General features: G+C 51.9%; 1 protein-coding gene across 2 annotated transcripts in view; it reads right to left on the bottom strand.

Annotated features, from left to right (window-relative positions):
- Positions 1-13,122, bottom strand: part of necab2 (N-terminal EF-hand calcium binding protein 2) — a 384,124-nt gene that overhangs the window by 117,275 nt on the left and 253,727 nt on the right. The gene's annotated exons all lie outside the window — the stretch shown is intronic.

Here is a 13,122-nt window from a genome sequence, read left to right as displayed (position 1 = left end):
CTGCCGGCACCGGGGGGTTTCCCAATGGCGTGGGGCTGCCCCACAATGGGAAACCCCATTGACCGGTTGGTGTTATGGAGACTCCCACCGGCCGGTCGACGCAGAAATGTGGCGGGGCGGGTAGGAGAATTTCGCCCCAGAATCCTCATGACCCTCGTGGAATGGGCCCTGGAAATGATGGGGTGGCCGAGGGCAGAGCGGTCACCAATGTGGAGGTTGACGCACTCCGCAGTGGTGAGGATTCACAAGGCTCCACCCGGAGGACCTGTCAAACGTGAGTCGTTATTGCCAAACTGACTGACCCATCCCCCCCCAGTGACCACATGTCCATTCTCCCGCAGGTCCCCCAGCTGACAGTGCCGGCCCATCAGGGGTGGCCTCCTCCCTTGCCTCCCATGAGACCACCTCAGAGGAGAGCATAACAGCTGTCATCCCCACCGCCCGCCAGCGAAGAGACACCCACCTCGGTGGGCAATGTTAATGGTCAGGCTTCTGGGGCACAATCTGGTGAGCACAACACAATTGCTGATGTACATCAGGTGGAGGCAGTAACGACCAGGTGAGACAGCAGTCGGAGGTCAGCTGGATCCCAGGACCCAGCTGGGTCCCAGCCAGATGCTGAGCCCATGGAACATGCGATACCGAAGCTGATGGAAATGATAGAGAGCGGCCGGGACATTCAGACGGAGAGGTTAGCAACACCCCAGCAGGCCCATAGCCGATTGGAGGAGTCCCAGGGTCTATGGGTACAGGAGAGGTAGCTGGCAATGCGTGGCACCGAGGCCAACACTGCTCGGGTGGTGAACGCAGTGGAGAGCGTGGGGCATGTTGTCAGCAGCAAAAGTGAAGGTGTGCAAGGCGTCGCGCAGTCGGTAACGGCCACGGCTTAGGGTCTTGGTAGGCTGTCTGACTCACTGGGGGATATGACTCAATATCAGACAGACCTCGATGCGATTCAATGGGACCTGTCCCGCTCTCAGATGGGAATGGCCGAGGCGCTGCGGAGCTTGTTCCACTCGCAGGTGGGCATTGCCGAGGTGCTGCAGAGAATGCCCAGTCACCGAGGAGCTCGAACCAGCTGCCCCTCCGTCCCGAGGTGAACCCCAGGGCAACATGGGACACTGAGCGGGAGGAGAGGGCGCTGTGTGCCAACACCCGTCTCATGGAGTGGGGATGGTGGCCACCAGCTCCCCTGAGTTCCACTCTTCTGATTAGGCTGCATCTCACAGCCAGCACACGGGACAGGGCGGCACGGCTGTGCATGTGGCGCTGACAAGTGAGCCGGGGCCCTCCGGCCACAGAGCCCCTCGAGTACACCCGCCAGGGGCATCGAAGGCCATGAGACGTGGTAAGCAGCTGGCTGTCTCCAACTCTGATGTGCATCCTGGAGACACACCTAGACGTAGAGGTAGTGCAAGGAAGGTAAAAGCGCGTTGAGGATCACTGAGGGTACGGGGGGAGGGTATGGTAGGTAGGGGTGAGGTGGGGGGCGAGCAGGTTGGAGGGAGAGTGGGGTGACACCATCGGGTGAGTGGGGCATTGTTGGACACTTCTGACACATTAGAAATCCTTCACCACAACTAGTGTGACACCTCTGTCACTTTCTTCCACAATGCGGGCAAGCCCAGTGCCCTTGGGCTCTTTGTCTGTGACTAGAGATGGCTACTCACCTCGGCTTCCGCAGAAGCCCTTCCACCAGGTTCATGGTTTGAAAAAGGAGTATTAATCGGCGCCAGCATGAGCACTTGCTGGGGAGGCCGCTGAATGACAGGAGGCCGTTGGATATGGGTCGCTCCCGTTAATTGTATGACTACGGCGGGATCCCGATTTTGCCTACAGGAGCTGGCCAGTTGTATCGCACATGGTTTGGCGCCTGGCATCCTCTCCTGCTTTTCACTGGCCTCGGTTCACTCGAGTGAGAGCGCAACTAGGCCGGAGAATAGCGCCCAGTATTAGTTTGAGCTCCAGTAGATTGGTGAGGTGCAACCTGCAACTCGGAAATGTGTACTGGCTACTCATTATGACACGTGTGCTTGGCAAGAAATCTAAATATTAATGACATCCCATCTATTTATTGATTAATTTCCATGCTCTGAGTTTAGCTTTGTGGATATGTAATTCTAGACTATCTCCTCTTTGAATAACATTTCCCACAGCAGGCATTCTGCTTCTGAAACAGACGAAGCTAAAAACTATCACAGAATCTATTTAATATCGACTCTGACACCTTCTCTGCCCATTATTTATAATGAATCAATATTGGCAACGACATGAGTTGTGATTTAGTCCAACATAACCCGATACAACAGTAATGAATGGAAAAGGGTTTGATCCAATACAATTCTATTCAGTGAGTATGAGAAGCAGTTTGATCCATTATGCATGGCAGTGAATGGGAAGGAGTTACTCTGTTAGGCTGTTAGATAATCGGTGTGAAATTGTTTCTTTAAAAATCTCTCCCATGTTCCCTTCCTCAACTGCAGCAAATCACAGAATTGTTACAGTGCAGAAGGAGGCCATTCGGCCCATCGTGTCTGCACCGACACCGACTCTCCAAACGAGCATCATGCCATAGTGCCATTCCTCTGCCTTTTCCGTATATCCGCGCACAATATGGGTGGCATGGTAGCACAGTGGTTAGCACTGTTGCTTCACATCGCCAGGGTCCCAGGTTCGATTCCTGCTTGGCTCACTGCCTGTGCAGAGTCTGCACGTTTTCCCTGTGTCTGCGTGGGTTTCCTCCGGGTGCTCCGGTTTCCTCCCAAAAGTCCCGAAAGATGTGCTTATTCGGTGAATTGGACATTCTGAATTGTCCCCCTGTGTACCCGAACAGGCGCCGGAGTGTGGCGGCGAGGGGATTTTCACAGTAACTTCATTTCAGCGTATTGCCAGCAACATCATCGGGGTTGCTGCCCTGGTGCTCAGGGAGTGGGGGAACCCAACCCCGAGGGGGCCAGCCTCGTTTGGGGTGGGCTGCCATTGGTTAGGAAGAGTTGCCCATGGGTTGGGTCTCTCAGTGCAGCAGAACTGCAATTCCACCCCTGGATCATGTACCGTCGTTATGAGTGTAGTGTGTCGTGTTTCTTCTCTTTTACTGTCTCTGTCCTTGTCTATGATTGGTTGTCGTGTTGTGTGTGTGCTGATTTGTCTGTTGGTGTGTCTATCATGATGTGTGTGTTTGAATATCATGACAATGAGGGCAACCCCATCCCCTGCCTGTCTGCCCCACCGATCACCCATAACTCCCTCCTGACCATGGAGGCCTCTGATCGTGCGGCTGAAGGCTGTTGCTAATCGGGAATTGGCAGTCATAGTTAAATGAGCACCTCCCAGCTCCCAAGTAGATTCCGTTGAACAGGTGTGCTGTGTAGCATGAGAAAGTTATTGCCCAGCATCCAATCAAACCGTGATGTCTGGACGCTGTGCCTGAACACTGCAAGAACAACACCACGGATGCAGCGGCCAACATCCGATCACTCAGGGGCTGGGCCCCAGCACTGGGGATAGTTCCGCCACCAGAGGGTGGGCCTGGGTTGGTGGGGTTGCTGGACGACATCCAGGACCGACTTCCATTCAATTCCCAGGGGGGTACAGGGGCAGGGGATTTGTGGTCAGTCCGAATTGTGGAAGAAAGTGCCAGAGGCATCATATCTCTCAGTGTTTTTTTAATGAAGTACATATGTATCACCAACTGTCCCTGGTCCCCGATAGTGCCGCCCCACCTTCCCCAATCCCTTTCCCCCCACTAAACCCACCCTCCCCATTCCCCGCTACCCCCAGTGCCCTCTCAGTGATCCTCCAAGTGCTTAGTCTTCCGTGCTATACCGCTGTGTCTAGGTGTGTCCCCAGGGTACACATCAGAGTGCAGGCAGCTTGCTGCCTAGTGTGTCCCATGGCCTTCGATGCCCCTGGTGGGCGTCCTCTGGGGTCACTGAGGCGGGAGGGCCCTGGCACTTGTTGGCAGCACATGCCCCGCCATGCTACTCTGTTCCGGGTGCGGACTCCGAGCCGTGCCGTTGTCAGGGGGGCGGTGAATCAGGGGAGGTGGTGGCCGCTGTCTCCACTCTGTAGGATGGCTCCGGATTGGCACCTAGCACCCCTTCTCCTGGTCGGTGCCATAGGGCCCTTGGGCTAACCTCGGGTCGGAGGGGAGCTGGATCGAACCCGGGTCCTCAGTGCCGTAGGCGGCAGTAAGCACCTATCTATTCCATTCTAATTTTCCAGCATATGGTCCGCAGCCTTGTATGCTCTGGCAATTTAAGCACTCATCTAGATACTTCTTAAATGCTGTGAGGGTTCTGAAGGGCAGAACAGTGGCGGAGTGGTTAGCACTGCTGTCCTATGACACCGAGGACCCTGGTTCAATCCCGGCCTTGGATCACTGTCCATGTGGCATTTATACATTCTCGCCATGTCTGCGTGGGTCCCACCGCCAAAGATGTGCAGGGTAGGTGGCTTGGCCACGCTAAATTGGGCCTTAATTGGGAAAGAAAAATATAATGTGAGAACATAAGAACATAAGAACTAAGAGCAGGAGTAGGCCATCTGGCCCCTCGAGCCTGCTCCGCCAACCAATGAGGTCATGGCTGATCTTTTGTGGACTCAGCTCCAATTTCCCGCCCAAACATCATAACCCTTTATTCCTTTATTCTTCAAAAAACTATTTATCTTTATCTTGAAAACATTTAATGAAGGAGCCTCAACTGCGACACTGGGCAGGGAATTCCATAGATTCACAACTCTTTGGGTGAAGAAGTTTCTCCTAAGCTAAGTCCTAAATCTACTTCCCCTTATTTTGAGCCTATGCCCCCGAGTTCTGCTTTCACCCGCCAGTGGAAACAACCTGCCTGCACCTATCCTATCTATTCCCTTCTTAACTTTATATGTTTCTATAAGATCCCCCCGCATCCTTCTAAATTCCAACAAGTACAGTCCCAGTCTATATAAGGTTCCCCATGGTCGGCTCATGAAGAAAGTAAGGAGTTGTGGGATAGAGGGAAATTTGGCCAATTGGATAAGTAACTGGCTATCATAGAGAAGACAGAGGGTGGTGGTGGATGGAAAATTTTCAGACTGGAGACCAGTTACCAGCAGTGTACTACAGGGATCAGTGCTGGGTCCTCTGCTATTTGTGATTTTTATCAATGACTTGGAGGAGGGGGCTGAAGGGTGGGTCAGTAAATTTGCTGATGACACCAAGATTGGTGGAGTAGTGGATGAGGTGGAGGGCTGTTGTAGACTGCAAAGAAACATTGATAGGATGCAGAGCTGGGCCGAAAAATGGCAGATGGAGTTTAACCCTGATAAGTGCGAGGTGATTCATTTTGGTAGGACAAATCTGAATGCGGATTACAGGGTCAATGGCAGGGTTCTGAAGAATGTGGAGGAACAGAGAGATCTTGGGGTTCATGTCCACAGATCTCTGAAGGTTGCCACTCAAGTGGATAGAGCCGTGAAGAAGGCCTGTAGTGTGTTAGCGTTTATTAACAGGAGGCTTGAGTTTAAGAGCCGTGGGGTTATGCGGCAACTGGACAGGACCCTGGTGAGACCACATTTGGAGTATTGTCTGCAGTTCTGGTCACCTCATTAGAGGAAGGATGTGGAAGCATTGGAAAGGGTGCAAAGGAGATTTATCAGGATGCTGCCTGGATTGGAGGGTAGGTCTTATGAGGAAAGGTTGAGGGAGCAAGGGCTTTTCTCATTGGAGCGAAGGAGGATGAGAGGTGACTTAATGGAGGTTTATAAGATGATGAGGGGGATAGACAGAGTGGATGTTCAGAGACTATTTCCTTGGGTGGATGTAGCTGTTTCAAGGGGGCATAACTATAAAGTTTGGGGTGGGAGATATAGAAGGGATTTCCGCGGTAGGTTCTTTACTCAGAGATTGTTTAGGGTGTGGAGTGGACTGCATGCTGTAATAGTGGAGTCGGACACTTTAGGAACTTTCAAACGGTTATTGGATAGGCACATGGAGCACACCAGAATGACAGGGAGTGGGATAGCTTGATCTTGGTTTCGGACAAAGCTCGGCACAACATCGAGGGCCAAAGGGCCTGTTCTGTGCTGTACTGTTCTATGTTCTACACAACCTCTGCTCGTAATCCAACCCCCTCAACTCTGGGATTAACCTAGTGAAACTCCTCTGCACACCCTCCAGCGCAGGTATGTTCTTTCTCAGGTAAGGAGACCAAAACTGAACACAATACTCCAGGTGTGGCCTCACTAACACCTTATACAATTGCAGCATAACCTTCCTAGTCTTAAACTCCATTCCTTTCGCAATGAAGGACAAAACTCCACTCGCCTTCTTAATCACCTGTTGCGCCTGTAAACCACTTTTTTGCAACTCATGCACTGGGACACCCAGGTCCCTCTGCACAACAGCATGTTTTAAGATTTTATCATTTAAATAATTGTTATCACCTGCCTGCTTACCATTGGCTGGGGACTCATGACAATCCCACAATTCTGTGGGAGTATGAGCTTCCCCAATGATGGGGGCGGAGAAATCATTAGCAGACTCCCTGTATAAATAAAGCTGGCCAGTTTGGAACCAGCAGGAAGCAGTGAGCAGCAAGCGAAGTTATAGAACATAGAACATAGAACAATACAGCGCAGTACAGGCCCTTCGGCCCACGATGTTGCACCGAAACAAAAGCCATCTAACCTACACTATGCCATTATCATCCATATGTTTATCCAATAAACTTTTAAATGCCCTCAATGTTGGCGAGTTCACTACTGTAGCAGGTAGGGCATTCCACGGCCTCACTACTCTTTGCGTAAAGAACCTACCTCTGTCCTATATCTATTACCCCTCAGTTTAAAGCTATGTCCCCTCGTGCCAGCCATTTCCATCCGCGGGAGAAGGCTCTCACTGTCCACCCTATCCAACCCCCTGATCATTTTGTATGCCTCTATAAAGTCTCCTCTTAACCTTCTTTTCTCCAACGAAAACAACCTCAAGTCCATCAGCCTTTCCTCATAAGATTTTCCCTCCATACCAGGCAACATCCTGGTAAATCTCCTCTGCACCCGCTCCAAAGCCTCCACGTCCTTCCTATAATGCGGTGATCAGAACTGTACGCAATACTCCAAATGCGGCCGTACCAGAGTTCTGTACAGCTGCAACATGACCTCCCGACTCCGGAACTCAATCCCTCTACCAATAAAGGCCAACACTCCATAGGCCTTCTTCACAACCCTATCAACCTGGGTGGCAACTTTCAGGGATCTATGTACATGGACACCTCGATCCCTCTACTCATCCGCACTTTCAAGAACTTTACCATTCGCCAAATATTCCGCATTCCTGTTATTCCTTCCAAAGTGAATCACCTCACACTTCTCTACATTAAACTCCATTTGCCACCTCTCAGCCCAGCTCTGCAGCTTATCTATATCCCTCTGTAACCTGCTACATCCTTCCACACTATCGACAACACCACCGACTTTAGTATCGTCTGCAAATTTACTCACCCACCCTTCTGCGCCTTCCTCTAGGTCATTGATAAAAATGACAAACAGCAACGGCCCCAGAACAGATCCTTGTGGTACTCCACTTGTGACTGTACTCCATTCTGAACATTTCCCATCAACCACCACCCTCTCTCTGTCTTCTTTCAGCCAGCCAATTTCTGATCCACATCTCTAAATCACCCTCAATTCCCAGCCTCCGTATTTTCTGCAATAGCCTACCGTGGGGAACCTTATCAAACGCTTTACTGAAATCCATATACGCCACATCAACTGCTCTACCCTCGTCTACCTGTTCAGTCACCTTCTCAAAGAACTCGATAAGGTTTGTGAGGCATGACCTACCCTTCACAAAGCCATGCTGACTATCCCTGATCATATTATTCCTATCTAGATGATTATAAATCTTGTCTCTTATAATCCCCTCCAAGACTTTACCCACTACAGACGTGAGGCTAACCGGTCTATAGTTGCCGGGGTTGTCTCTGCTCCCCTTTTTGAACAAAGGGACCACATTTGCTGTCCTCCAGTCCTCTGGCACTATTCCTGTAGCCAATGATGACATAAAAATCAAAGCCAAAGGTCCAGCAATCTCTTCCCTGGCCTCCCAGAGAATCCTAGGATAAATCCCATCAGGTCCCGGGGACTTATCTATTTTCAGCCTGTCCAAAATTGCCAACACCTCTTCCCTACGTACCTCAATGCCATCTATTCTATTAGCCTGGGGCTCAGCATTCTCCTCCACAACATTATCTTTTTCCTGAGTGAATACTGACGAAAAATATTCATTTAGTCTCTCGCCTATCTCTTCAGACTCCACACACAATTTCCCATCCCTGTCCTTGACTGGTCCTACTCTTTCCCTAGTCATTCGCTTATTCCTGACATACCTATAGAAAGCTTTTGGGTTTTCCTTGATCCTTCCTGCCAAATACTTCTCATGTCCCCTCCTTGCTCGTCTTAGCTCTCTCTTTAGATCCTTCCTCGCTACCTTGTAACTCTCCATCGCCCCAACCGAAACTTAACACCTCATCTTCACATAGGCCTCCTTCTTCCTCTTAACAAGAGATTCCACTTCCTTGGTAAACCACGGTTCCCTCGCTCGACGCCTTCCTCCCTGCCTGACCGGTACATACTTATCAAGAACACGCAGTAGCTGATCCTTGAACAAGCCCCACTTATCCAGTGTGCCCAACACTTGCAGCCTACTTGTTGTTGCTGCTGCTGTTGTATATATATGTTACTGGAAATAAATGTTATTTCTTTGTATCCTTAAAACTCGTGCTGGATTCTTCGTGGCCCTCACAAAACTGGCGACGAGGGTTATAGTGAATAGCTGCCTACACTGCGGAAGCCACCTCCCTGGATTCTTGTTGGATACAGGTTGCAAGTTGTTTTCTATTACACCATGCCTCTGTACGGACGTTTGGAAAGCTGGAACCAGTACGCACAACGCATGTGTTACTATTTCCGGGCAAACAATATCACCGAAAACGAGCGCCAGGTGGTCATATTGCTCACCGCCTGCAGCCCGTATACGTTTGGGGTGATTAGTAGCCTTACATACCCAGCTGCGCCGGACACCACAACGTTTGATGAACTTGTGAACTTAGTGGGGCAACATTTTGACCCAACCCCGTCCACGATAGTCCAACGTTACCGATTTAATACCGCTGAGAGGACCCCAGGAGAATCCCTTGCCGACTTTCTATCCAGGCTACGCAGGATTGCGGAGTACTGTGACTATGGTGAGACCTTGTCAGAAATGTTACGCGACCGTTTGGTTTGCGATATCAACAATGCGGCCACCCAAAGAAAGTTGTTAGCTGAGCCAACATTGACTTTTCAACAGGCCATTCAAATAGTATTGTCCGAGAGAGCACAGAACAAGAAGTGCAGGAGCTACAGGGAATGGAGGTGCATGCCTTGGGGCGCAACCCCTTCCATCCGAACATGTCCCCCCGCACTCCTGCGGTACCTTGGGCGAGGCAACGTCCGGATCGACACCAATGGCCGTCGGACATTCCTCCCCGAAGGGAGCCTTCTCCAGAACCAATGGATGAGGAGCCATGTCCATGTCAGACTTGTAGGCGCCGACCCCATTGCGGACGCCGGTCCTGGGGGCGCCAGTGGCGCCGTCGTTCTGACCGAAACTGGGACCAGCCCAGGGGCCGTACCTTCCATGTGGATGAACCTGCGGCGACTACTCCTGAGGACGTGGAGACGGAGGATGACTGCCTGCAGCTGCATTGTGTGGCAGCTCCCCGTGTGGCCCCCATTAAGGTGACAGTACAGGTCAATAGTCACACACTTGAGATGGAGTTGGACATTGGCGCAGGGGTCTCCGTGATCGCCCAGAGGACATTCGATCGCATTAAGCAGGGTATACAGACCCTTACATTAACCGACACACAGGCCAGGTTGGCCACCTACACGGGGGAACCATTGGACATTGCAGGAACTACGATGACCCCTGTTGTTTATGGACGCCAGGAGGGGTGTTTCCCACTTATCGTGGTGCGCGGCCATGGGCCCAGCCTGTTGGGTCGGGACTGGTTGTGCCATTTGCACTTGCAGTGGCAGCACATCCTCCAAACAGTTTCTGGAGGGTTGACAGAAGTGCTAGGACGATACCCAGATGTATTCAAGCCCGGTTTGGGAAAATAAAAGGTGCTGTAGCCTGTATCCGAGTTGAACTAGGAGCCACGCCGCGCTATTTCCGGGCGCGCCCGGTGCCTTACGCCTTGCTCGAGAAGGTAGAAGGGGAGCTCACTCATTTGGAGACTTTAGGTATTATCAGGCCCGTCCGTTTTGCTGACTGGGCAGCACCAATTGTACCTGTAATGAAGCCAGATGCCACAGTTCGCTTGTGCGGCGACTATAAACTTACAGTGAATACGGCTTCCCGACTCGACTGATAACCAATGCCTCGCATAGAGGATCTCTACGCGAAGCTTGCAGGCGGACTCTTGTTCACAAAATTAGGTATGAGTCACGCCTACCTTCAGTTGGAGCTGGACCCTGCCTCCCGACCATATATAACAATACACACCGTGGCCTGTATGAATATACACGTTTGCCCTTTGGAGTATCCTCTGCCTGCTCTATTTTTCAACGCGTTATGGAGGGCATTTTGAGAGGTTTACCGCGTGTCGCTGTCTACTTAGATGATGTTTTGATCACAGGGACATCGGAGCAGGAACATTTGGAAAATCTGGAGGCTGTCCTTCGACGCTTTTCAGAGGCTGGAGTCCGTTTACGTCGCACAAAGTGCGTCTTTCAGGTGAAGGAAGTAGTCTACCTAGGTTATCGGGTGGACCGCGAAGGTTTGCACCCCGTCGCAGAGAAGGTGCGCGCGATTCAACAGGCCCCCGCCCCGACTGACACTTCGCTTCTTCGTTCTTTTCTCGGCCTCGTAAACTATTACGGGAAGTTCCTCCCCAATCTGGCAACTATGCTGGCCCCGTTTCACCTTCTGCGAAAGAAAAATCACACCTGGGTTTGGGGTCAGCCGCAAGAAACCGCTTTCCGGCGGGTAAAACAACAATTGTCGTTGTCTGGGTTACTAACCCACTATGATCCTGGGAGCCTTTGCTCGTCACATGTGATGCATCCCCGTATGCAATTGGGGCCGTCCTCTCCCTCAAGATGGAGAACGGGGCCGAGTGGCCGATAGCTTTCGCCTCCCGCACATTGGCTGCAGCGGAAAAAAAGTACGCGCAGATCGTGAAATGGGCATGGCAGTGGTCTTTGCGGTGAAATGTTTTCACCAGTACGTGTATGGCCGCCACTTCACTATCGAGACTGATCATAAGCCTCTGCTGGGACTTTTCAGAGAGGATAAGCCAATACCGCCCATTGCTTCTGCACGGATCCAGCGCTGGGCTTTGTTGCTCGCTGCATACGAGTATTCTCTGGAGCACAAACCAGGAACGCAGATAGCGAATGCCGACGCACTGAGCTGATTGCCTTTATCGACCGGCCCCATGTCAACCCCCACGACCGGTGAGGTGGTTGCAACCCTAAATTTTATGGACACCTTGCCTGTCACGGCATCACAGATCCGTGAGTGGACCCAGACGGAGCCAGTCCTGTCAAAGGTTCGGCACATAGTCCTGTATGGTGGGGAGCATAGACAGCTCCCAGGCGAGTTGCGGGCATTTTCCTCCAAGCTGTCAGAATTCAGCGTGGATGACGGCATCCTCTTGTGGGGGACGCATGTGATTGTCCCGGAAAAAGGCCAGGAGCTGATACTAGGGGACTTGCACAATGGGCATCCAGGTGTGACCAAAATGAAAATGTTGGCCCGGAGTTATGTCTGGTGGCCAGGCCTCGACACCGACATTGAGAAGGTGGCCCAAAACTGCTCCATTTGCCAGGAGCATCAGAAGCTTCCGCCGGCCGCGCCCCTACATCACTGGGAATGGCCAGGGCGGCCTTGGGTGCGCTTGCATGCAGATTTCGCCGGCCCTTTTCAAGGATCCATGTTCCTTCTATTAATCGACGCCCAGTCTAAATGGCTGGAGGTGCATAAGTTGCTAGGCACAATGTCTTGCGCAACAATTGAGAAGATGCGTTTGTCTTTTAGTACGCATGGTGCTGGTCACGGATAACGGCACTCCATTCACAAGTGAGGAGTTTGCGAGGTTTATGAAGATGAATGGCGTACGCCATATCCGCACTGCCCCTTACCACCCAGCTTCAAATGGGTTGGCAGAGCGCGCAGTGCAGACATTCAAACGAGGCCTGAAGAAGCAGTCTCCCGGGTCAATGGACACGAGACTGGCTCGTTCTTTGTTTTCGCATAGGGCCACCCCCCATGCGGTGACTGGGGTAGCTCCCGCAGAACTCCTAATGGGCTGGAGACTTTGCACCCGCCTTAGTATGGTTTTCCTGGACATTGGCGTAAATGTACGCCGCACACAAGAACGGCAGGGACATGGTTTTTCTCGGCATTGGCCGATTCGGCAGTTTGCGCCCGGTGACCCAGTGTTCGTTCGGAATTTTGCTGGTGGTGCCCAGTGGGTCCCTGGCGTAATCTTTCGCCAAACGGGCCCTATATCTTACTAGGTGCAAGCCCAGGGTCGTCTCCAGCGCAAACATGTAGACCACGTTCGATCCAGAAGACTATCCCTTCCAAAGGTTCCCCGCCCCCGGAGCTCATTTCCACAGCCACAGAGACCAGAGACAATGGAAAGTCGTCCTCACAATCTTCCTCTGGTGCCTCACTCAAAGCCTGCGCAGGTCGTTACAGAACCGCGTGGAGATAGAGACGCCGAGATGACGGAGGCAGCAGACTCTGACTCTGAGATGGAGACACAGGATGTATCAGAGGGGGAATCCTCTGGCCCACGGGCCGTGGATGTACAACCGTTGCGCCGTTCATCACGGAAGCACTGGTCTCCATCTCGTTACACGTGGCCCGATCCAGCGCCTTGTGCAAATGGTGTCCGACCTGTGGCAAAACGAGTCCGACGCCCTCCTTCGTCAGGGTCTTCGGTGGATTCCTTGGACTTTGGGGGAGTAATGTTATAGCCTGGCTGCTTACCATTGGCTGGGGGCTAATGACAATCCCACAATCCTGTGGGAGTATGAGCTTCCCTCATGAGGGGGGCGGAAAAATCATTAGCAGACTCTCTGTATAAA

This window comes from Scyliorhinus torazame, chromosome 10 (assembly GCF_047496885.1).
Source record: "Scyliorhinus torazame isolate Kashiwa2021f chromosome 10, sScyTor2.1, whole genome shotgun sequence".
Lineage (NCBI taxonomy): Eukaryota > Metazoa > Chordata > Chondrichthyes > Carcharhiniformes > Scyliorhinidae > Scyliorhinus > Scyliorhinus torazame.
The sequence above is the reverse complement of the archived record's forward strand: the minus strand, read 5'-3'. Positions and strand labels throughout refer to the sequence as shown.